Source organism: Pseudophryne corroboree, chromosome 2 (assembly GCF_028390025.1).
Source record: "Pseudophryne corroboree isolate aPseCor3 chromosome 2, aPseCor3.hap2, whole genome shotgun sequence".
Classification (NCBI taxonomy): Eukaryota; Metazoa; Chordata; class Amphibia; order Anura; family Myobatrachidae; genus Pseudophryne; species Pseudophryne corroboree.
This window is the reverse complement of record NC_086445.1, coordinates 69891782-69918528: the sequence shown is the minus strand read 5'-3', so window position 1 is coordinate 69918528 and position 26747 is coordinate 69891782. Positions and strand designations below refer to the sequence as shown.

General features: G+C 44.8%; 1 long non-coding RNA gene across 1 annotated transcript in view; it reads right to left on the bottom strand.

The window, feature by feature from the left end:
• Nucleotides 1-23696: 23696 nt before the first annotated feature.
• The window catches only part of LOC135050505 (uncharacterized), a 453929-nt gene continuing 450878 nt past the window's right edge, over nucleotides 23697-26747 (bottom strand). The window contains exons 2-3 of the long non-coding RNA XR_010241636.1: nucleotides 24017-24078; nucleotides 23697-23873 (exon numbers count right to left, since the gene is read on the bottom strand). This is a non-coding gene — a long non-coding RNA (uncharacterized LOC135050505). The remainder of the gene's footprint in view (nucleotides 23874-24016; nucleotides 24079-26747) is intronic.

Sequence of the window (26747 nt, the reverse complement as noted above, 5' to 3'; positions counted from 1 at the left end):
TTACCCTGGTTAAGGGTCCACAATCCTCAATTTGACTGGGTCTCTGGGGAGATTCTTAGTTGGGGTACTGATTGTTTCAGGAGTTGCTTGAGCCTTCCAGTCAGGCTCTCGCAGCTAAATTTGCCAGGATTGCCAGGGTGTTATGCAGATTTTGCGGACGTGTTCTCCAAAAAAGTTGCAGAGGTACTACCTCCCCATCGCCCCTATGACTGTGCCATTGATTTGTTGCCGAATGCTAAGCTTCCCAAGAGCAGGTTGTACTCCCTGTCACGTCCTGAGACTCAGGCTATGGCAGAGTACATTCAGGAGAACTTGGCTAAAGGATTTATCAGACCTTCACAGTCTCCAGTTGGGTCGGGGTTCTTCTTCGTGGGTAAAAAGGACGGTTCATTGCGACCCTGCATCGACTTCAGGGAATTGAACCGTATCACGATTAAAAACTCATACCCACTGCCTCTCATTTCGGTCTTGTTTGACCAGCTTCGTACTGCCACCATTTTTTCTAAGATTGACCTACGCGGTGCATACAATCTAATCCGAATAAGAGAGGGGGATGAATGGAAGACTGCCTTTAATACCCACTCAGGGCATTATGAATATTTGGTGATGCCTTTTGGGCTCTGTAATGCCCCGGCAGTCTTCCAGGATTTCATGAACGATGTGCTCAGGGAATATTTGGATAGATTCTTAGTTGTATACTTAGATGACATCCTAATCTTCTCCCATTCCCTGGAGGAACATCGGAAGCATGTACGCTTAGTCCTCCAGAAACTCAGAGACCACCGGCTTGGGGCGAAGCTAGAGAAGTGCGAATTTGAAGTTCAGCAAATCGCATTTCTAGGATATATTATCTCCCCAGAAGGTTTCCAAATGGAGGGTTCCAAGGTACAGGCAGTCCTGGATTGGGTGCAGCCCACTAGTTTGAAGGCGCTTCAGCGTTTCCTGGGCTTTGCAAATTTTTATAGACGATTTATCGCTGGATTTTCGTCTATAGTGGCGCCCTTGGTGGCACTCACTAAGAAAAGGGCGGATGTTGCTCACTGGTCTCGTGAGGCCAAAGCGGCTTTTGCCCGTCTCAAAAGGGCATTTGTCTCGGCCAAGGTGCTGCGACACCCAGATCCAGAGCGTCCTTTTGTGGTGGAGGTGGATGCCTCTGAGATGGGTATTGGGGCAGTGCTCTCTCAGATGGGAGTGTCTGATAATCGCCTTCATCCCTGTGCTTACTTTTCCCGTAAATTTTCGCCTGCCGAGATGAATTATGACGTGGGTAACCGGGAATTGTTGGCTATTAAGGATGCACTCGAGGAGTGGAGACACTGGCTTGAGGGAGCTAAGTTTGTGGTCTCAATTCTCACCGACCATAAGAATTTGGCATATTTAGAGTCAGCGAAGCGTCTCAATGCCAGGCAGGCACGATGGGCTTTGTTTTTTGCTCGCTTTAATTTTTTGATAACATATAGCCCTGGGTCAAAAAACATCAAGGCTGATGCGCTCTCGCGGAGTTTTGCTCCAATCCAGGAGACCACCGAGGAGCCGTTGCCCATTGTGTCCCCATCATGTATTAAAGTGGGCATTACCCAGGACCTCTTGTCATTAGTCCTTAGAGCACAGGAGCAGGCTCCTCCAGACCTTCCGGTAGGTCTTTTGTTTGTGCCTCCTAGGTTAAGACAGCGAGTGTTCCTGGAATTCCATGCCAAGAAGTCGGCAGGTCACCCGGGTATTGCCAGAACTCGGGAGTTGCTATCTAGGGCGGTGTGGTGGCCCTCGGTGGCTAAGGATGTGGATCAGTGGGTTCTGGCATGTGACATCTGTGCCCGAAATAAGACTCCTAGAGGGGTTCCTGTTGGCCCATTACATCCACTCTCTATTCCATCTAAGCCATGGACCCACATTTCAATGGATTTTGTTGTGGACTTGCCCAAATCCTCTGGGATGACAGCCATCTGGGTTGTCGTTGACAGGTTTTCGAAGATGGCGCACTTCGTTCCACTGGTTGGGCTGCCATCGGCCAGACGCCTGTCTGAATTATTTATGCTGCATGTTGTGCGCCTCCACGGGTTGCCACTTGATGTGGTCTCTGACCGCGGATCCCAGTTTGTGGCCAAATTCTGGAGGGCATTTTGTTCCGATCTCCAGATTTCTGTCAGCTTGTCGTCAGGCTACCATCCGCAGTCTAATGGGCAGACTGAAAGGGTGAACCAGACCTTGGAGCAGTTCCTCAGGTGTTATGTCTCCAAGTGTCAGACTGACTGGGTTGCTCATCTGTCAATGGCGGAGTTTGCCTATAACAACGCGGCTCACTCTGCTACAGGGATCTCTCCCTTCCTTTGTGTGTATGGGCATCATCCTAAGGCCAATTCTTTTGACCCCCTGGACTCCACGCCTGGTGGTTCCTCTGTCGTTTCGGTCCTTAGAGGTATTTGGAGGAAAGTGAAGAAAGCCCTTGTGTCTGTGTCATTAGTGACCAAAAGGGTTTTTGATAAGCGGAAAAGACCCTGCAGCTTCAAATTAGGAGACTTCGTCTGGTTGTCTACCAAGAATTTGAAGTTGAAACAGCCATCTCATAAGTTAGGCCCCCGGTTCATCGGCCCTTATAAGATCACCAGGGTTATCAATCCGGTGGCATTTCAGTTAGATCTGCCCCGTTCTTTGGGTATCAATAAAACATTTCATTGTTCCCTTTTAAAACGGGCGATTAGTAATCCTTCTTCCAGAGGAAGACCTTCCCCTCTTCTGATACGTGGCCAGAGGGAGTTTGTTGTTGAAAGGATTCTTGACTCCAAGATGGTTCGGGGTCGGCTGTCATTTTTGGTGCACTGGAAGGGGTATGGCCCGGAGGAGCGGTCGTGGGTGCGCAGTTGTGATCTTCATGCCCCCAGACTGATACGCTCTTTCTTCTCGCAGTTCCCCGATAAACCCGGTGGTAGGGGTTCTTTGACCCCTCGTCAGAGGGGGGGTACTGTTAGGGTCTCCTACCCTGTGCTGCCATGTCGTCATGGCAACCGGGAGACAAGTGCTAGCGGAGTAACCTGAGCGCAGCTGATACTCCGGTTCGGGTCTTTTGCTGTGCAGTGGTTACAGGCATGGGATCTGGTGCTGGTTTTTGTGCTCACAGTCTGTGAGGTCTGAGGGGGGCGTGGACAGCACCTGCTTTATAAGGCCTCTTCTCAGGTTAAACAGATGCTGCTGAATCTTTGTTGGTTAGTCAGTTCCTGAAAGTTAGCCAGTACTGTGTAGCTTTGTATTTTGTTGTTGCTTACTGCAAATAGGCCTGGGCATTTGGTACTACACTCTGCCAATCCAGACCTAGCAGTAAGACTGGAGTCAGTCGTTTAGCCTGCTGAGGTTCTTTTGCTATTCTGTGAACCCAGCAGGTTTGTGGCTGTACTTTCAGACCTGCCTGCATAATCCTCTCTCACTGTGCAGGGCGTCCATGTGTCAGTTTAGTGGCAGTAAGCTGAACCTGGGCCCTGCAAGTGAGAATTAGGATTGTGGAGACTCTCCTTGTGTCTATTATTCCATCTCTGACCAAGGAGTTTACTGCCACACCCGTTGGTAACCCTTTAGGGTTTTGCTGTTGCCCTTAGCAACAGCATTTCGGGTTCTCTACGTATTAAAACACAACATCTTGCTTTTTCCATCTGAGCATTTCTAATACTAGGGAGACACCCAGTTTCTTAGCCTCTGGGCTTCTCTGTTCACTCTGTGTTGGTTTTGTTACCCTATCACCTTCTGTGTACGTTATGTCATATTTCCCAGTCTGTCTGTGAGTTCATTTGTTTTGCATCCCTCTCTGTTCAGACACCAGTACATTCCTGCAGGCACTGGTGTGTATAACAGCTCAAACACCAGTACATTCCTGCAGGCACTGGTGTGCATAACACTGCCCCACGGTCATGTGACTTTCAGCTCTGACTTCCGGCGTTCCGGTGAGTATTTCTCTGCTATCCCTAATCCTTACCCCTAATCCTCCCTCTAGTGCCTAACCCCGGCCGTCCCTCCCTTGCAGCCTAACCTTGTGCATGGCGAGGCTGATTCTAGGTTTCTGCGCTGGCTAGAATAAAAACAGTTCAGAATGGGAATAGATACTAGTATATGTGTTTTGCACTCAGAAAGGTAAGATCAGTGCACTGAGACATCACCGATTTTATGGCTGGTAAATGACCCTTAAGGTTACCAACTTATTACTACCAGCTAAAAAACATATTAATATGCCATTAACTCAGTGCAGTGGAAGGGAGATTCAGATGTCAGGGACACTCTGAACTTTTATTTTAAACTAACTCTTGCGCATAACTATAAACTTTGGTTAGGAAATAAAATATTCTAATAGGATAATGGATGAGAATTAGTTTTGTGAAAAGAAAGTTTTAGAGGGGTTAATTGATTTCTGTCAGTGGGTGAGAGCCCTACACATGATGGAGTGTGAGCAATATGTGCGTGGCATTTGGACGGAAAACATGGGACGCCAGACAGGATTCGGTCCCTGGGAGAACAATAACGGAGAGTTGTGAGACAGAACAGCAACGTAGGAGAGAAGAAAGCGTCTCCGGGGATTACTAAGGCAAATTACATCCAGGATATATCTAGACGGGTATTTTTCCGAAGCATGGCTTCCAATTTATTCTTGGGTTCTGATTGGTCGATTTTATGAGAAAAAAATATAAAAGAAGTCAGCTTTAAGGTTTATCCTGAAAGTGTCATAAGCGGCTCAGGGAAGGGTCATAAAGGATTTGACAAATAGCAAAGTAATGAAGAGTCTCGCTAATGTAGCCAAAGCAGATAAAGCATTAATCATACTCTATATGCATAATCTCGTTCATGAAAAATAAACAAGCTGTTCGTCATGTATACATTGCATGAATTATGGAGGAAGAGCTTTAAATATCTAGCAGGCAATATTCTTACACTTTGCAAAGTGAAGAACTGGATTTTGTGATCATTAAAATGTGCAATGGGAAATATTGTGAAGTACACGATATACCAGACACGGTATCACATTCATAGTTATGTATACTATAAATAGTATATGTAGACTAACAAGCTAACAGGTGTTTGTTATTGTGATACCATGTACTTGATTTACACTGTCTTGTACTGTACAGTAAGTCGCTGTTTTCTTGCTCATTTGTTTATATACAGTACTTTATTAGGCGCTGCGGAACCCTTGTGGTGCCATACAAATAGAGGATAATAGTAATAATAATAGATTTCTCCTGATAAAGCTAATTATTTATCTTATAACATTCACTATATATTGGTAAGAGACTCAGTACGCAATGGGCGTACGGGGTACCGTAAGGGTACGCACTTAGCGTAGCAGACACTAGGCCGTGGTCGAGACGCACGAGCGGCACGTTCGCTCACGGCTTACGCTGGGTATCGAGCACGCTATAGGCGGTCCGAGTACCGTAATGCTACGCTACTAGCGTAGCGGACGCTGTGCCCACAAGAGGAACACAAGCGGCGCAGACGCTCACAGGATGACACACAGTAAACCTTGTATGCAACACAATGAAGGGATATACTTATACTGTAATGATATAACGCTTCTTAACCTTGTTAATACAAAAGCTGCTTGAGCGATTGAGACGCTCCGAATGCCCTTAGCAATGTAATGATAAACACTCAATACCTTGTAAGGTTCCAAAACCCCTTTATCTAGATGATTTTAGTATGTAAAAGGGGAAAAACAGTTACAGCTTATACACTACAGCACTAACATAAACACCTAAACAAAATAACTGAAATTATACAATATACAACAGCGTCTTAATCCTAAACAATAACAGAGAGAGAGAGAGAGAGTATGGCAAATACAAACAGAGAACAAGTTGGTTACAGAGAAAAACTTACACACTGGGGAATGATCGCTGCGCAGTCCTGGTACCAGCTCTCTAGTTAGTCAATGATGAAAACCGTTGTGGAGAGTAGACTGAGCTGGCCCAGACTGGCTGCCTTATATACACTACATACAGTACACTACAAAGGGGCCTACAATCTCATTGTTCATTGGACACAGGAATCTGTCTTCACATTATAACAAAAGGTCATAGGTTGATTCTAACAGGTGGGTTGTGACTACTTCATACTGCTTAGGTGGGAGGGAATCTCAGGATTCCCGCCGCATGGATAATGAACAGCAAATACAGTAAATGTCCATAAACTTCTTATAAGCATAACTATTCGCAGGAGTGATTAATCTCTTTCAAACCAACACCGGAATGTTACTAATAATATACTCTACCGTTGCATACTAAACACCACTGCTCAAAATCTGTCTGACTCTTCGTATCATGTAAAGAGGGATCTCTCTGTCCATGAACCAGTTACACTAAACAAACTCACTGATATTATTAAGGGGACCATAACCTATAAAATACATTATTTGGATTAACTATGTAACAATCGAGTCGCCCGCCAGACGCACACAAACTCTACCGTAAATGCACATACCACGCGCCTGAGCGCACGACCGTGGAGGCGCCGTCACGCAACTGCGAATATGCGCACGCACGGGAGAGAATGTGCACGTGCAGCGGGCAAGCGCATGGGGTTAGTACAAGGCATAATAGGTCGCTATATTTTTTGACTTTGACAGTCCACCCTTTGGCAGTCACCAATAACTGCCACTTCCTAAACAAAACAGAAAAATATATGTCATCATGTAAACACCTTTTTATGATTGGGTAAGGGGGGGAGAGGAGAAGGTTAGAAAGATATGACCTAGTGAGATAGTAAAAGCATGTGTGTATGAAATCCATGTTTGAGGGGTCATGTATCATCGTGCCGTACGTGTTTTAAATCAAGCTTCGAGGTATTGCGAAGTATACATTGAATCCTTCTTATCCCTTATCAAGGGTCTATGGATGGGCTGTCAAACTCTACCGAGCTCTTTTCGGATTTTGGTTGCAACAAATGGGGGAGTACATTTAGTTGATGATACATGAAGGGGGGACCATGTGAATGCTAATATGTGAGAATCACCTGTCGACTATGTGAGATACTACCTGGAGGTTGTAGAGATGAAGATAAGAAACAATCGTTATAAATGCAGTCGTAAACTATGTGAGTTTAAATAAACAGTCGCCGATTGAGGTCTTGTCTGATGTCTTGCCTTGATGTACATGTTGTCTGATGTCTCTCGGTGCTTTTGTTGTAAATAGCGAGCAAAAGCTTTTCCATTGTCCATAAAATTACAGTCTCTAAAGTATTGGGCTTTCGTAAAAAGTTAAAGTCACTAGGGATATTGGGGGTCTGTGACATAGTTCATCAATGGTCTGTATAAAAGAGGTTGTCAAATTCTTCTTCCAAGCGGATGTCTTTGTACCTTGGAGGAAAACAAAGGAGAAACGGGTGAAAGAAACGGACTGTGGAATCACATTTTCATCACAACATTGTCTCTATCGTTGGGTCATAAATCAAATTAGTTGTTGTCATTACAGTGTCTTCGCTCCTCAGACTCATCACTCTGGTACTACCTTTACACTTCGTTAAAGCCCGAACGCATCTAAATATCAGACCAACCAATATGACGACTCCCAGAATACACAAGAGAAATTTCCCTACGTCCATTATAATACCTTGGGCCCATTCTCCTAAACCAGAGAACCAATTTTGTGGGTTCAACCATGGCACCCAACTGGTCAGCTCATTACCCACAGCAGCGAGTGTGAGATTGTGTTTCCTTCTAAACTCCCACTTCAATTGCAAAATGTCATCCATCTTTTGGTCCATGACCTCGGCCGGGTCCTCAGTGCTGTTTGTAATATACGTGCAGCACTTTACTCCATACTGAGTTGCTAGGGTAACACAATACCCACCTGTCACTGCTGTGAGATAATTGAGAATCATCCTATGCTGAACCAGCTCTGTTTTGTAGGCTTGTAACTCTTTCCCAGTGTACCTGAACGTGTCGTCATACATTTCGGTGATATTGTCTAACAAGTTTGCTAGCGCAGATATATATCTATAATTTATCACTCCTCTGGCGGTACGAGTGATATCTAACGCGAGTAGGAATTGAATCCCGGTGGATTCATGGATCAGATCAGAGGCCGGATGCTCTGTCCTCTCTATCAGGTGCCGTTTAACGACGTGCTCATAATGAGTGTGAGTATAAGGAGCTTGGGCACCGCGGTGAATGTCTTTCATTTTGATATGGGATACAGTCATTACTTCAGGCAGTACTTTTCCAATGTAACACAATCCCTCTGAGTTTGGGGCAAGCCACTTATACGCCTTTCTCCCGCATATGAAATATGCATCATCTGGGAGAACATATGGGACAGAGTATGACATTACCATGTTACAAATTTTCCATGTGAAATCTCCTAACCCTAACTCTCCCATCTGTCTAGTACACGTATCAGGTTGTACGATATGTGCACAGTATCCTGGTGATACTTCTCCAACTCGCATGGTCCTACTTCCTAGAGTATACCTATACCGGAAATATTTTCCACTGTTGGCGATCTGGCGTATAAGCTCTGTGTCTATGGGCATTCTATCGGCTCTATATGAAAATGTCATGGTTTGATTACTCCATGACACTTCCCAATTTCCCGGCTTTCGGGGATTGGAAATGTTAAAGCATACTAAGGACCTATACACATGATATTGGTGGAGCTTCAAACTAGGAGGACTAGAGATATTAAACCTCTTGTCCACCGGCCTCCCACCACTTAACTCAAGTACCTCTCCTATAGTTAAAGGGAATGGTACTAGCCCTGATTTGCTGTGACCTTGAGGTACTTGAGACCATACCCAAAAGTCTGTCTGGTTTAACACTATACCCACTAAAGAGTGATAGTCACTCAATGGATGCCGGTCCATGTGGACATTAAAACTGGACTGACATATCTTGATGCACCCATCCTCCACTATATTGTCACAATGCCTACAGATGCAGTTCTCTTCAGCTAACAATCCTTCACAATTCCTTCTATTGTCAATGCTATCATATCGTTTTCTGATACTCGCCTTTACTCGGTGATTGTGCTGCTCTTGGAAATCTACGCCTCCATCCTGGTCATCAGAACCCATTCCAGATCCTTTCTCGACCTCCATGGTACTCTCACCGAAACAGACTGCTCTGGTCAATATCATGGTCAACAGGAAAATCCGGATCACAGTCTCTTGGGGCAAGTCCATCTTATAGGAGGAAAAGGAGAAATTTGGGGGTACAAAAAATAATTTTAGGGGAAAGAAAAATGTTACGATGCTTTTGTCCTCTAGTCTTGTTGTTCTTCTTGCTCTGTTGTCATCTCAAAGGTGCTGTCTCTCAGTCTTCCAAACGAACATTCTGGTGATACAATATTCCTTCCAAATCTGCGATCTTTCTGTAAGGAGCAAAAATCTTGCATTACCATTTGTCTAACTGATGTGTGACATACCATCTGTAAAGCATGAGAACATGAGAGAGAAGAGGGGAAAAAAACAAACGAGAGAGAGAACAATTCATATATATGTTACCTAAAACAACAAACAAAAAAAAAAAACATTGTCAGATCTTCCGCTCACCATCAGGCTGTCACACCATCACATCCATTGATATCTTTGCGCAGTCTCCCCCACCAGTATTTCCACACTTCACCCTTTTGTGCCTGGCCAGGACACACCGATGTTGGTAGGTCACACTGGGGTTAGGTAGACTTCTGCAAAGACCAAGTAGCTATGTGATGTTTGAGTTCTGCCGATGAACGTCAGAGATGGGGAAAAGAAACATTTACAGATAAATTACAAAGTTTACTCGGCCGTTCCTGTGTCTACAAGGGACTGACCTCCCAATATCCTTACCTGTAACCTCAGGCTTACTATCAAGGTTAAATGACCAACTTTCCGGATCATAAATTATAGGTGTAGCTCAAAATTTTACATATGTGGTACCTGATTACAATTTCATTTTTCATGTCGTTGCTTAGGGGTTTTATATGACATTTGTATATTTTTCACTCTACAGTCTCGTGCAAAATGTCCCTCTTTGTGACAATGGTAACAAACTATCACATTTGAATTTCTCACAGGGGTTTGGGGCTTAAGCTGCTGTGGCTTCGTTGTCAGGGCTTGTCTACTGATTGTCATTTGCTTACTGCCCTGTGACTCCAGGTGTCTTTTGATGTTCCATTCATGGTCAATAGCAGACTCTCTCAAGACAGCCACCGAGACACCTCTCCAGTTAGGTAGAGAGGTCTGTACCCTTGTTCTCAACACTTCCTGTAAACCATCTATTAATACCTTAACCGCTATATCTCTATGCTGTGCATTTTTCTCAATGTCCGTGATCCTAGTATCTCTAGCCATTACTCGCAGTGCTCGATTGAAATAATTAGAAGTACTTTCCCCCTCACTTTGTCTTATGGAGAAAAAAAGTTTCCACTCAACAACGGCTGGGAAATATACTCCTAACTGTCGGTTGATCTGCTTAATACATTCCTGATTGTGTTCCTCCGTACGAGGTACTTCTGTGTCCAATTTACAATCAGTAATAAATTCTGCAGGGTCAACATTGGAAGGCAAACATGCCCTCAGCACTGTCCGCCACTCTTTGTTGGTGGGTTCTGTGGAGTTTCCTAGTTCTTTAATAAACCTCTGACATGCAACTAGATCTCTCCTAGGATCAGGAAATTCAGACATAATTGTACTTAATTCTGTCCGGGACCAGGGGCAGGGCATTGCACTGCTCCTGGCGGGAATGATTCCCTGAGCGTCAGTCTTCCCATCTGGGACTGCGATCACCCCGACAGGGTTAAGTTCAACTACATCATCTTGTGTTGGTTCTACAATATGAGGTACATTTGTTTGTGCGTGATATATAACACCGTACGTACCTGTGGACACGACCTCACCTGACCCTCCGTTAGGGGGTTCGACTACTGCCTTTACCGATTGGGTCACGTCCACCTGGATGTCTTGTATGATGGCTGCTGGAAAAGGTGCCGACCTCGTGCTGGGCTCACTTTCTTGCTTGTAATCCTGAGGGAAGTTTAACATGGGGTGCAACTTGCACAGGTTAACAGTTGTACGTTTAACAGTTTTACATTTATCATTGTTACATTTACTACTACCATAATTATTAATACAGTTGCTAAGTGCATTTTTATCATACACCAGTGTGCCATTATCTGTAACCACTTTCTCTCCCGTTGCCATATTTTTCTTACTAAAGTGAGAGTCAGCTGTATAAGCTAATTCTCCTTGTATTTCACTTTCCCGTTGCCATAACTGTAAACAATCATAATATTTGATCCGTCTCTTTGCAGATTTAATGAGACATATCCTTCTCCTTAGATTTTGTAACACCTCGGGGCTAAAACTGCCTACCCGTGGGCATAGCCAGATTAAGAGAGGGATGCAGGGCATACTGTACCCCGGGCCCCCCTTTGTCAGGGGCCCCCCGCCCAGAGCACATTGACATCACTAGCTTTCCCTCTTAAGCGGCAGAGAACCAGCAGCCAGAATGCGAGCAGGACAGTATGCAGTGCGGGCAGAGACACAGGAATATCATGTTTCATGAGCTACCGACTGAGTTTTCTGACCAGAGGAAAGATGGGAGGGCGGAGTAAATGACACAGGGATCCCAGCTTCTCCTCCTTGCCTGGGTGTCTAAATCCTGTGTAAACTGTTATGCAACAAAACCATTTGGGTCTAGCGATAGAGACACACACAGAGAGTCCTCCTGAGTTCTGTCCCAGTATGTAAGTAGTACAGAGGCAGCTACTGTTCTTGCGGCATACCGACGCCGGGATCCTGGCAGCATACCGATGCCAGGATCCCGGCAGGGGAGGGGGGACAAGTGCAGCAAGCCCCTTGCGGGCTTGGTGGCGACCTGTGGTCGCCACGGGTTCTATTCCCACTCTATGGGTGTCGTGGACACCCACAAGTGGAAATAGTCCCTGTTGGTCGGCGTGCCGACAATTGGGATAGTGTGGGGGTGGGATGTTAGTGGAGGTCATGTGACCATCGGTCTCCTGACCGCCGGTAACATGAATACCACCCATTCTTGCATGTGACAAGATACATTATTTTATTTTTCTATGTGTATTTTAAGGTTAAGTTGTTTTTGTTCCACTACAAGAAAAGTTTATAAAATAGTTGTCTCTCAATTAGGTGGAGCTATAAACAGTACTCAGGCATTATTAAACTATTAGTTAAAATGAATATACTGTACACCATTGGTTTAAATTTAATATACACAATCTATAACTCACACCATGACCCATTCCAGGAGAGACAAAATGCTCTCTACCTGGACTTCCTTCTTAATTTGTGATTGCAATCACCTGTGTTAAAAATTAAAATACCTTTCTTATCACTGAAATAGTTCAACATAGGTGACATTAATTATATATTAAGCGGGAAGTCCTGGTAGAGAGAATTTTGTTCCTCCTGGAATGGGACATGTTGGGAGGTATGCACAATTTAATATACATCCCCCCCCTTCCATTGGGGGCCCCCCTATCTTAAGTGCCCCAGGCACTCCCAAGGCTTAATCCGGCCCTGCCCGTGGGAACTTTTCCCCGTCATGTCCAGTCATTCTTTCCCATTCATCGCACAAAACCTCTGTGTGTGAACCGTATTTCTCACACATGATATACCTTGCCGACCCTATTGGTCGGTTTACTAAATCAACCTGAACCCGGGTTGATCGCCCCCTACCTGAACAACTGGCCCCCATCTTTGCAGGTGTTGCTTTCACTACCTCTGACCTTCAAATCAGGGTCTTCAGCAAACCCTTACAAAAACCAAAATGTCCGGGGTAGGCCGACGGTGAAAGTTTACCGAGTACCTTCACTCACTCGCCCACGTCGACCAATACGCCCACACACTGCCTTAGCGCTGGCGTACTCAACCTAGGGCCCCTGCAACCTGAACCTATATTTACTGGAACATGTGGGTGTGATCCGAAGAGCACTTACCCTTCCCAGTAAATATCAGTTGCTGGAGAATTCCTGAGTGACCAGCGAACCTCCCTTAAAATAAAAAAAATTACACAAATCACGTTAGAATGTACAAATAGCATTTATGACCCCTCTAGCGTACGCAAATGGTACTGGGTCAAGTTACAAACTAATGCACACAATTACATGCGGTACAATCGTACTGCACATAAGCAACTAATCTTATGTACGGAACGACCAACGGAATCGAAAATTGTGGCTGCGAATTCCTTCAGCCAGAGCTTAATGGCCTATATGGGTATCGCACCAACCCTCCTGGGGTTGTGCTTCTTGACTCTATCTATAGCGGACTTCCTAGTCCGCTGTACCTAGACCTCCTGGTCTGTCTCTGGACCTCCTGGTCCGTGACCTCCTGGTCTGCTATACTCTAATGCTCTTATTTCAATATTTAACAAGGGATGCCTCCCAAGCCACCGCGCTGTCACTTTCACGAATGTACCTCACGAGAACTCGATTTCCTGTGGTTCCACCCAAAAATAAGAAACTTATATATATACACACTCTTTCACCTCATATACTCTTTACTTTCGTTTCTGTACAGAAATCCCTTTCATTCAGTATCGCAGTCTTAGTCCCGAAAGGAGTTACAACTAGAGAAGGATTATTTACGCTAAAATTTAGGACACTGAGATTGACTTGCGCTATTATCGCGTTGCTTCTGTATCGCCTACTAAAACAATACTATCATGTGATTTGTATTACGTGGGCGTACCCGTACGCTCCGTTGCGTAATATACGCTACGTGTATAAGCCCTTGCGTACGCTAGTCCCGCCCTTTGTTAGGGACACGTGTACACAGGCCAGACACGTCCACAGTAACACAAGTAACACGTTTCTATCAATGCAAATTATATTTAACTGTAATCATTTACTGAGCACCACACAGAACTTCCTTGTATCTTAGGCAAGCCGTGTGCGTGTTTTACAAATTACTCCCTTACGTATTACTTTTACTTTTAACTACCAATAGCAACAAATCTTTCTTAGCACGTTATCAATGATAAATGGCAAATAGGAAGGCGAGATGTGAAAATTACACAAATGAAAAATGCAGGTGTGTGCGTGTGATGCGTACGCAATGTGTATCAAACGGAAATAAAACAGTTTTAAAAGACAATAGCGTACTGTTCTTACCTTCCGGTTCCGGATTCCACCAGCACTCCTACAGCGTAGCGATGCAGACGCTTATCTAGTCAGCACTACCGTATCCCTCACTACCAACACGGATACGAAGGGATACGCCTTCCCGCCCTTTGCTGACAGATAAAGTCTGCTTGTGTTCGCTAGAGCGGATATGTGGAGGACGGATGAGCCCCCAATTGATAAAGCTAATTATTTATCATATAACATTCACTATATATTGGTAAGAGACTCAGTACGCAATGGGCGTACGGGGTACCATAAGGGTACGCACTTAGCGTAGCAGACGCTAGGCCGTGGTCGAGACGCACGAGCGGCACGTTCGCTCACGGCTTACGCTGGGTATCGAGCACGCTATAGGCGGTCCGAGTACCGTAATGCTACGCTACTAGCGTAGCGGACGCTGTGCCCACAAGAGGAACACAAGCGGCGCAGACGCTCACAGGATGACACACAGTAAACCTTGTATGAAACACAATGAAGGGATATACTTATACTGTAATGATATAACGCTTCTTAACCTTGTTAATACAAAAGCTGCTTGAGCGATTGAGACGCTCCGAATACCCTTAGCAATGTAATGATAAACACTCAATACCTTGTAAGGTTCCAAAACCTTTATCTAGATGATTTTAGTATGTAAAAGGGGAAAAACAGTTACAGCTTATACACTACAGCACTAACATAAACACCTAAACAAAATAACTGAAATTATACAATATACAACAGCGTCTTAATCCTAAACAATAACAGAGAGAGAGAGAGAGAGAGAGAGAGAGTATGGCAAATACAAACAGAGAACAAGTTGGTTACAGAGAAAAACTTACACACTGGGGAATGATCGCTGCGCAGTCCTGGTACCAGCTCTCTAGTTAGTCAATGATGAAAACCGTTGTGGAGAGTAGACTGAGCTGGCCCAGACTGGCTGCCTTATATACACTACATACAGTACACTACAAAGGGGCCTACAATCTCATTGTTCATTGGACACAGGAATCTGTCTTCACATTATAACAAAAGGTCATAGGTTGATTCGAACAGGTGGGTTGTGACTATTTCATACTGCTTAAGTGGGAGGGAATCTCAGGATTCCCGCCGCATGGATAATGAACAGCAAATACAGTAAATGTCCATAAACTTCTTATAAGCATAACTATTCGCAGGAGCAATTAATCTCTTTCAAACCAACACCGGAATGTTACTAATAATATACTCTACCGTTGCATACTAAACACCACTGCTCAAAACCTGTCTGACCCTTCGTATCATGTAAAGAGGGATCTCTCTGTCCATGAACCAGTTACACTAAACAAACTCACTGATATTATTAAGGGGACCATAACCTATAAAATACATTATTTGGATTAACTATGTAACAATCAAATCGCCCGCCAGACGCACACAAACTCTACCGTAAATGCACATACCACGCGCCTGAGCGCACGACCGTGGAGGCGCCGTCACGCAACTGCGAATATGCGCACGCACGGGAGAGAATGTGCACGTGCAGCGGGCAAGCGGATGGGGTTAGTACAAGGCATCATAGGTCGCTATATTTTTCGACTTTGACACTCCGCTGTACCCTCCTCCTCTGACTCTATCCTACCCGAAGGGTTCTATTTACTATGTCTTGGAGAGAGTTAAAGTGGATAGAGATAACTAGGTAAATGTTTTATAGAGGTACGCATCGTGCCGTTATAACACTTCCTGCTTCGCCTCACTACCGAGACGAAGCAGGAAGGGCCATCGACAAGATGTACTAACATCTTGTCTGCCAAAGTGGGGGATCAAAAGCTCCCCGCTTCAGCAATATCCCACTGAGCGCACAGCTCATCAGCTCAGTTCCAAAGACATCTACCCTTGGTATACTCATGTACTCATCACTCTGCAACAATGAGTGTGCCTGCTTGGACCCTTATTTATAAGATCTGTTCACAATTGGTCAACACATTCTGTATCGCTCCTTACCTGATCTTATAGCAAGTCCATTAATGCTGCATTCACAGGGGCACATTGTATGCTAGAGCTCTCTGGAGGACCTGAATCCTAAGTGTTGAGAGTCGCCATAAGATTGGATGCACTAATTCAAGTAAAATACCCGGTTCCTGGGAGGCGTTTCACCATCCTTATATTTTCTACATATATGGTAGGATTGCACAACCTTGGGTTGTCCAAAATAGATATTACATTTTTAAGCCAGGGTGGAATTACATGTCAATAAGAGGAGGGATGGCCTGTGGGACACTCCTGTACTTTCTCAAGTGCTAAGATAAACTCTTAACCATTTAATGCACCCCCTTTTTGTCCTAATTTAGGAAATCTGCTCCAGAATAATTATTTCCAGTAAAACACACTAATGTGTTTGGCTGACAGAAGGACAGCCTGATGGATGTTAAACTCATGCCTTGAAAAAGGCTCCAAATAGAGCCGAAACGCGTTGACAATAACATCTGGGACTCTCTATGCTGCATGAACTACTGAGGGTGCCACATATACAAAAACTGTGGAATGATTTGGAGAAAAAGATTTCTGAGTGTGAAAAACAAAGAAACCCAAATAAGATTCACAAATCTGTCACTTCTGTGAGTGTGGTACGCAGCATTCTGAACTGATTTCACCATATAAAAATACCTTTGTATACACATCCTTGATAGATTCTATGTGAGTTATGGTATGCCACTAAGCCTAGCATCTCCCGCTGAAGGGTTAACTACCATTCATGAGGGACCAAAAGAAACCTTTACGTGCACAAATCCTCTTTCTCTATCTGTGAGTAGGGTGCGCTTACTTCTTGAGACTAGCTTATGTGGAACCTTACTCTCCTCTGTTGCTTTAACAAGACTCACACACTTTTTTGTATCATAAACAATACTACACATTGTATTTGTATTTTTTCCACTGTTACATGGATTCTGGATCTCTTGGACAAGCAACATAAAGATCCATGAAGAAAACAAGAAATTGAGGAATATCACTCAAAGGAACGTACAGTAATTATTCACATTAGTTTGCACAATACAATTTGTTTTTTAGAGTATTGATCGCCTGTGATCTGTGACATTGTCTCATCCCTATGTTTTGTAACGTATTGAATGATTAAAATGTCTATCATAGACTGCTCTTCATTCATACGCATACACCAACATCCATAAAAGAAATAACTGACACTGACACCAGAATAATGTTTGTCAATAAAATCGTCAGCTTTTATTAAGCAAATGGTATGGTGGCAAGGAGGGACGGCCTATTTAAATAAAGTCCCTATTTATTCTAATCTTTAAAACCTTTTAACTGTGGCTGACCCAAACACAAGAGGAGGCAAGGGCCCAACTTCAGCCCTGCCTCCATCGCATAACAAGGTGGCTTTAAGGGCCCAATTTTAGCCCAGCCCCCATCACATCACAAGGGGAGGCTTTAAGAGCCCAATTTCAGCCCAGCCCCCCTAACATCACAAGGGGCCATAATGGGCCATTTGCCACCCCTTGTGTTACTTGCTCTTTACCAGGAATACCGTGGTCAACTTTCCACTCAAGGTATTCCCCAACTCCAAACCAAAAGGTGCTCAGGTGTGTACCAACTCCACCGGAGACCGAAGCCCACCTGGTCCGATGGTACTCCGGCCCCGTAATGTATCAAACTCCACCACCTTCACATCTCCTGAGCACCTATAAAACTCTTTAAACTACAGGCACAATTTCAGGCCGTCCCAACCCACCACAGTTTCAATGAAACCCCGCCACCATACCTCAACCTTAAAACACTCCTCTTACTACTCCTAAACTACTACCTATTCAATAAAAATCCTGACTACATACAGCGAACAACAGATCCTCCAGAAAAATTTTCATACCCATCAAATTCAGATGGACACCATCGGCCATGTAAAGATGAGGGGCAGAAACTAAAATTGAGGGATGCGGGACCACAAACCCCCAATTTTCACTAACAGCCCTGCCCACCACAGAATTGATCCGGCGCCGGACCAACTCTATGGCAGCCGGTCTGTCCGCATCTCTCCAAACCAAACGTGGGATAATGTCAGACCATCCCACGCTCAGAAACAATAACCTGTTTTGCAAGCTAACTAAATCCCTGACTATAGTTTTGCGAAGATCCAGACCCGTCCTTCTGGTCAAGTCATTTCCACCAGCATGGAACACCACCCTCAGCGGGCATCCTGACCTCTCCAACTGTTGCCAAAATAGGGGCATGACTTGCTCCCAGCGTAGTCCCCTCACACCGATCCATCTGATAAGATTAGTTTCAGGGGACTGAAGGCATTCCACACCAGACCTCTCACCAAGATAAACATATGAGTGCCCAACAATCCATATAGGACACTCGTCCAAGCGCCAATCTGAAAATACAAAAACCATATTCACAGAACCTTAAATACAAAAAAACCCCAACACAAATTCTTGACACAACATTACCCAAAAACATTCCCATTATAACCTTACTAACATGTTTTTTTTTTTGAAACTATTTTAATTTGGCCTCTAAGGTGAAAATTTTGAAGCAGGGGTGAGAAGGGAGAAGAGTATGAGGAATCAGACTTGACGAGAGGCAAAAAACACACCTGCCAAGCGGGTATGAAACCCCATAACTTAAGGCACTTGACAGGATAAAAAATTCCTCAAGACCCCCAAATATGGCGAATGGCTGAAACCTCAAGTCTGATTTTTAATCCACCAGGTCAAAACCTGATATATTTCCGAAATACATCAGACTTCCACCTCCCAAGAGCTCTAATTTGCCCGCTCGAACAGCCTTCAGCGGCTGCTGTTGTTGCCGCACCTATACGAAATGAATGGGTACCGTATTTCGATACCGGCAAACCCATCGTGCAAATACAATGTTCCAGCACCCATCTAAATTGAAATTGAGTGACCGGCATACCATCCATATGCTGCAACCATGGACCTGGCATATCAGCCCTTGCTCTCAAATAAACCTTTGCCAAGGACACCTGACAAATCTCCTTATCGTCCACACATCTCAAAACCACCCAACAACTTTTACCTAATTGGTCCATTTTGGAACGTTGTACTTTGCACCATAAGCCTCCGTCTTCCAGGGACACATGTTTGCGAAGCATAGGTGACATCGGTGTTTTAGAAGCTGACACCAGTTTACTGACTCTAAAGGCCCCGAAAAAGGCCATAGCGAAACACAATCTAAATAAGAGTGCTTCGTAATCAGATGCACAGACCTCATGCAACACAACCGCCATGCGCCGCAACACTGAAATGGTTATTGGCCTTCGTGCATCTTGTACAGGGGGCATCACTCGAGCCCACCCCTTAAGAATTCTTGCTAAAAAGAAAGATTTAGTAAAATCATGCCGGCCTTCAAGTCTCAAGAAATAAGATAGAGCAGACAGTAAACGTGTTACAAATCCTCTTGACCTGCCTGCGATAAAACATTCCCAAACATAGTTCAATAACATTGTATACTCATTCTTACCTTGGTCCTGATGTAAGTGGACATATCTCTCCCACTCTCTCATAGCGGTTCTGTACCCTCGAAGGGTAGAAGGTGCCAAGGATCTTAGAGCTAAGCCCTCCAATCCGGGCGTATCACCTGCCAGGCATAAGACGTGCAAGGGTCACCAGATACATTTGCATCCAGAGCTAGCACCCTGAACCTGCGCCACTCGAAACGCGAAAGTGCATCTGCCACACCATTTTCAATGCCTGGAACATGCCTCGCACGAAAACTTATATGCGATTGAAGGCAACGCAAAACAATCTGACCCAACAATCGCAGCACAGGAAGGCCAGCAGCTTTTTGACTATTAATCGCATGAACTACTCCCAAATTATCACACCAAAAGACTACTGAGAGATTGGCCTAAACCTCATGCCATAACTCCAGTGCTACCATGATAAGGAACAATTCTAATAATAACATATTACCAGTAAGTCCCTCATCAAACCATGTTTTAGGCCATGGAGAAGCGCACCACCTACCCTCTAGGTATGCTACAAAACCCATAGAACCTGCCGCATCGGTGAATAATTGCAACTCTACATTGGATCTGGGTATAGACTGCCAAATGCGAACACCATTAAAATTAGCCAAAAACTCATCCCAAATATGCAGATCCCTCCGAATTTCTTTGGATAATCTTATAAAATGACTAGGTTTTTTAACACCCGCTGTCGCTCTTTCCAACTTCCTGCTAAAGACCTTACCCATAGGTATAACTCGGCAAGCGAAATTGAGAGACCCCAATAATGATTGAGCTTGTCTCAACATCAACTTGCCATTTGCCAATGCCACAATTATCTCTCCTTTTAATTTATCTATTTTCTCAATGGGTAAACGGCAGCAACCCTCAATAGTATCAATTTCAATACCCAAAAAAGTCAACACCGATATAGAACCCACCGTCTTTTCCTCAGCTACTGGGACCCCAAATTCCTTAAACAATGACAAGGCATTTGATAAAATATTGCCACACATATCAGACCCGGCTGGACCCATAAACAAAAAATCATCTAAATAATGAACGATTCCAGACTGACCTGAATTTTCAGAAATACACCAATGTAAAAAGCTACTACATTTTTCAAAATATGAACAAGATATAGAGCAACCAATTGGGAGACATCTATCAACATAGAAACCATCATTCAGGCGGAAACCTAAATAACGAAAAAAATCCGGATCAATGGGCAAAAGTCGAAAAGACGACTCAATATCAATTTTACTCATCAACGCTCCTCTACCAAATTATCTAACCTTAGCCAACGCATCCTCAAAAGACTGATAAATTACCATGGACAAATACTCAGGAATTGCATCATTAACTGAAGTCCCTTTTGGAAAGGATAAGTGCTGAATTAATATGAATTTACCCGGAGTCTTTTTTGGAACAACTCCAACTGGAGACAAAATTAAATTCGAAACCGGAGGATGACTGAGAGGCCCTACCATCCTTCCCAAAGCAACCTCCTTATCGACTTTTTCTTTTAAAATTATTGGAAACTGCTCAGCCGAGCGTAAAATTACGAACAGAACCACAGTTTACATGGCCTTTAATAGGCAACGGAAAACCTCTGGAGAAACCTAACCTTATCAAATCAGCGTCCTCTCTATTTGGATAATAATCCAACCAATACAATAATTTGTCCAATTTCACAGAAGTAGGGGCCCTACTTAGCATCAGCAGCTGCTGGCGCTCGTTACTGCTGCTTGTGAAAACCTCTTCTACCACCGGAAGTCTGCTGACAGTTTCTAATGGGGTGTGATCCCCCACAGCGGATACAAACATGCCGAAAATGACACCAGAACCCTAGGGTACATTGACTATTATTAAAGGCATAGCATCTGCACAATCTATTCTTACCTACCATCCATCTGTTACTGGTATTGCCTCGTTTCTCAGCCATACCCTCTGAGCCACTCTTTAGAGGTTGAGTAACATCTACAAAAATCTCTACATCTTTTTTTACCAAACTCTATGATTTCTTTGCCATTTTGTTTCCTACGAAACTCCTCATCATAAGACCTCCAGGCTGTCTCGCGCCCTGATCTCGCCAATTCATGTAACAAATACATATATTTCATTATATTCATGTGCTCTTGAGGTCTAGACTCCAAATAGCAAGCCGTAAAGATAAGCATGCCCTTTTGCCAATTAGAGTAAGACTTATAAGTCTCCTCTCCTATGCCCGATTTCTTTCTGGCCGGCGCTAATGCTCTTTTCGCTTTACTAGTTAACGCAAACATATTCACAAATTTGCCCTGTCGAATACGCTCCCTAATTCTGGGCTGTACCCCTCTCAATACAGCAGTATTAGCGCATTGCAAAGAATCCTCAGGACCCTCCTCCGAGGACATACTAGAACTGCTGTGTCTGCACCTTCTTTTGTGTCTTTTCTTGCAACCACTGCAGCTGCTGTCAAATGAAGATGAGGACTCAGAGGAAGACGTGGATGAACCCCTGTAACTCCTGCGCCTATGCTTACGTTTTTGAGAAGCTTTTTTCTTACACGATTTTTCCTTAACTGCGTCCATATTGCCTGAGCTGGCCACTGCATCCTTTTGACGCGCTATAGGGTGCACATCCGACTCACCATAAAGACCTCCCTCGTCCAGAGCAGGCTCAACCACAGCCGCCGACTCCCCAGAATCCTCCTGTAATTCAGGGACTACCAAGGAATCTGCTGGAGAAATGCAAGGAGAAACATCCACCAGACACTCATTAAGATTTATATTACCCCTATTTCTTCTGCCCGGTCTGGCCCGTGAACCAGCGGCCGCTGGATCACTTACGCTATCCCCATTCAAACTGGAGGAATTCTGCTCACCCAAAAAACTCCCTTCAGCATGATTAGCAGTCAGCACAGGGACCAGTGCTGATATCACTGAAGTGCATATAGACGCTACTTCAGATGAGTTCCAGCCCGTGCCATCACGCCCAAAACGCACAGCATCAGCAGCATATGACCTACCTATAACTGTGCCCCTATTACTATGCACCTCAGGCACCCCTTTTTTACCCCTAATATTCACACTGGTGAGCCTTCTCTGCTGCCCATCAGCATTTCTCATGCCCGAGGTACCCGCGTGCTGGCCCACTACATCCGTGTTTGCACTGGTATCCCTTGATCTGGCCGTACCCCTGTTGCTTCCTCTATTAGGTGCTCCTGCTCCTTGCACCAACAATTGTTCCCTTATTCCTCTTTCATTTTGCTCACCTCTAGAAAGGACAGTGCTACGACGACCGCCTCTGGCAGCCACGGTCCCCCGCGGGCCCACGGGACGACCGCGGCATACCTCCGGCACATGCACTCCTGAGGTAACTCCCCGAGATGTTACCGCTCTCCTCATCACCCTGCTCCGCGACTCCACCATATCACCCACGCTCCGAGACATTGCACTATCGGTAATTAGCTCCGTAGAATCAATTCCCACAGCACGAGTTGAACCAACAGCGCGTGACACAGACAAGCTGCTGACCCGGCCTCTGCGTGACGCAGCTTCGCCTGCCAAAGGCCTCTCAGGCGGTCGAGCCCGACCCCTGGCAGCGGCATTATCCACATTACTCATGGCTTGACGCCTTCCTTGCACTGACAAAAGCTGTCCCCTACCTGACACTAACTCAGCAGCGTCCCTTTCACCGCTTTCAATAAAACGGATAGGGGGACACACGGCACGCCTGGGCCTCGGCGTGTTAGAAGATAGAAAAGATAGGTAAAGAAAGAGTCAGAGAAAAAAAGGGGGTGAAATTATTAGAGATTAGTAAAGACTGAACAGAAATAAGAAGAAAAATACCACAAAATCACAAATAATACACAGTTCAGTACAACACAAACGCAGAGCACTTCACTGTTCAATTTTTCCTGAGGAAAAGAGGGAGAACCTAGTCAGTCCTCTCCTTATAAGGGCTAAGCCCCTCCCATCACCAGATTCCTCAGTCAAACCCATGGACACCTCCACATGTCCCAGCTGCTTCATTCAGCCTACTATTCAGAATTTTATGTCACTACAGCCATATAAAATGTCCTCTGTTCTCTATATAGACAGTGAATATGATTTCTGACAGTTACTATTTATTTAAACTGAAATTCATGTCACCGCCTTCGTAATATCTCATTTTTAAGTTTACTTTGAATGTTTTGGGATGTCTTTGGTGGGAAGGAAGACGCAGCCAGTTCTTGTGTTGGGTGGTAAGGAAGAGGCAGCCAGTTCTTGTGTTGGGTGGTAAGGAAGAGGCAGCCAGTTCTTGTGTGCGTTACAGTACACCATCCCTCATCCTGAGCGCTGTAGGACAGGAATGTAGATAACATTAAAATGCCACATTTGGCACGTGGCACAGTGCAATGATTTAAGCAATACAAGCAAACACGAAAGGGCACATCTGGAGGAAACTAAGAATAAAAGCACTAATGTAATATAAACCTCACCTGACACGGTACAGGGGGAATAGCGCTCGCCAAAACCACCTATCCAGAGACAGAGCTCCAACCTGCAAAGAGCAACTTAATGAATCTTTTGAAACCTTGCAGCCGCTGTGACATATACCAGCTGCCTCAGTCATAAACTGTGCGAGTGCTTCTAGCAATGGGAACACCTTCAGCTGAGACATGGAGCAAGCTTTAGAAATGTGTCAGGGTAGTATATTTACATCTCACCGCTCATAGGCGTATCTTAACCCCTTCTTGTTCAGTGGTGTTAAAGTGGGATGCGTAATGGATGTAATGGCAGCCGAACTTCAAAGATGGTGCGCATCGTGTTAGCTACATGCTACATGTCATTCTGTCAGTGGCTGGGGAGAGATAAGTTCTTCGCTAAGTCACATTTAACCAACTGTTGGAATGATTTTGTGGCTAAGGGGGACATTTACTAAGCAGTGATAAGAGCAGAGAAGTGAGCCAGTGGAGAAGTTACCCCATGAACCAATCAGCAGCTCTGTATAATTCTATAGTATGCAAATTATAGATGTTACTTCAGTGCTGATTAGTTGCCATGGGCAATGTCTCCACTGGATCACTTCTCTGCTCTTATTACTGCTTAGTAAATGTCCCCCTTACTAACCCAGAGTCGCACGCAAGCCGTGTGATAGTTTTATATTCATTCTTACCCTAATGCTTTTTAACTCTGTTTAGTAAAACACAAAGACATACTGGGCCTGATTGTGTGATGGAATGCGGATGGGTCTCTCTAATACCGACTCTGCAAACTTAGTGAGCAGTCTCTGAATACCATCCATATAAAGACAGAGATTTATCATAGATAGGCAACTTGCATTAGCCTAAGGCATATTGGGGCTTGCTTGAACTGCACGCCCTAATTCTAAATGAAAGGTGCTACCATGCTGAGACATGTAGTTCCACATGGATAAAAGAGAAAATGCAGGTGCACACTCTAAATACTAAACACTGCTAATCAGAATAATTCTAGAGAACTGCAATATACAGTACTGTAACCTAGAGTGTAATTGAGGTATGTAGCATAATTTTAGCCAAAATATGGGCTCACCAACCGCAGGCAAGAGACCTCGTCTGGTGAGTCTCTTATATTCAAATCCAAAGCACTGGACCCCCCAGGCCAGCACAAGCCACCCTCACCAAGGCATCGCACTAATGAGAGGTTTAAGTGTTAAAAGGTGTTACATTAGCCTAAAGTAGCAAGCAGGCTGCTACAGCCATACAGAAAAGGGGGCACAGATGGGTCTGGCTCAGAATCAGGCCCAATAAGTTCTATCCCATCACTGCCTCCCACCTCTCCCATGTGTTATACACACACACACACACACACACACACACACACACAAACATTCTGCAGCAGGGCCATAACTGCGGGCAGGGTTGGACTGGCCCACAGGGGTACAGGGGAAACCACCGGTGGGCCCTACTGCCTGTGGGCCCTCCTCCTTCTCTAGGGATCAGGTTCCAGACTCTATCCTAGTGCACTTGAATTATGCATTATACTTATGTTACATTATACTTCACAAGAATATGGTTGATTATATATTTACTAGTGATGTGCACCGGCAATTTTTCGGGTTTTGTGTTATGGTTTTGGGTTCGGTTCCGCGGCCGTGTTTTGGGTTCGAACGCGTTTTGGCAAAACCTCACCGAATTTTTTTTGTTGGATTCGGGTGTGTTTTGGATTCGGGTGTTTTTTTCAGAAAACCCTAAACAACAGCTTAAATCATAGAATTTGGGGGTCATTTTGATCCCATAGTATTATTAACCTCAATAACCATAATTTCCACTCATTTTCAGTCTATTCTGAACACCTCACACCTCACAATATTATTTTTAGTCCTAAAATTTGCACCGAGGTCGCTGGATGGCTAAGCTAAGCGACACAAGTGGCCGACACAAACACCTGGCCCATCTAGGAGTGGCACTGCAGTGTCAGACAGGATGGCCCTTCAAAAAAATACTCCCCAAACAGCACATGACGCAAAGAAAAAAAGAGGCGCAATGAGGTAGCTGTGTGACTAAGCTAAGCGACCCTAGTGGCCGACACAAACACCTGACCCATCTAGGAGTGGCACTGCAGTGTCACGCAGGATGGCCCTTCAAAAAAATACTCCCCAAACAGCACATGACGCAAAGTAAAAAAAAAAAAAGCAATGAGGTAGCTGTGTGACTAAGCTAAGCGACCCTATTGGCCGACACAAACACCTGGCCCATCTAGGAGTGGCACTGCAGTGTCACGCAGGATGGCCCTTCAAAAAAATACTCCCCAAACAGCACATGATGCTAAGAAAAAAAAAGGCGCAATGAGGTAGCTGTGTGACTAAGCTAAGCGAACCTAGTGGCCGACACAAACACCTGGCCCATCTAGGAGTGGCACTGCAGTGTCACGCAGGATGGCCCTTCAAAAAAATACTCCCCAAACAGCACATGACGCAAAGAAAAAAAGAGGCGCAATGAGGTAGCTGTGTGACTAAGCTCAGCGACCCAAGTGGCCGACACAAACACCTGGCCCATCTAGGAGTGGCAGAGCAGTGTCACGCAGGATGGCCCTTCAAAAAAATACTCCCCAAACAGCACATGACGCTAAGAAAAAAAAGAGGCGCAATAAGGTAGCTGTGTGACTAAGCTAAGCGACCCTAGTGGCCGACACAAACACCTGGCCCATCTAGGAGTGGCACTGCAGTGTCACGCAGGATGGCCCTTC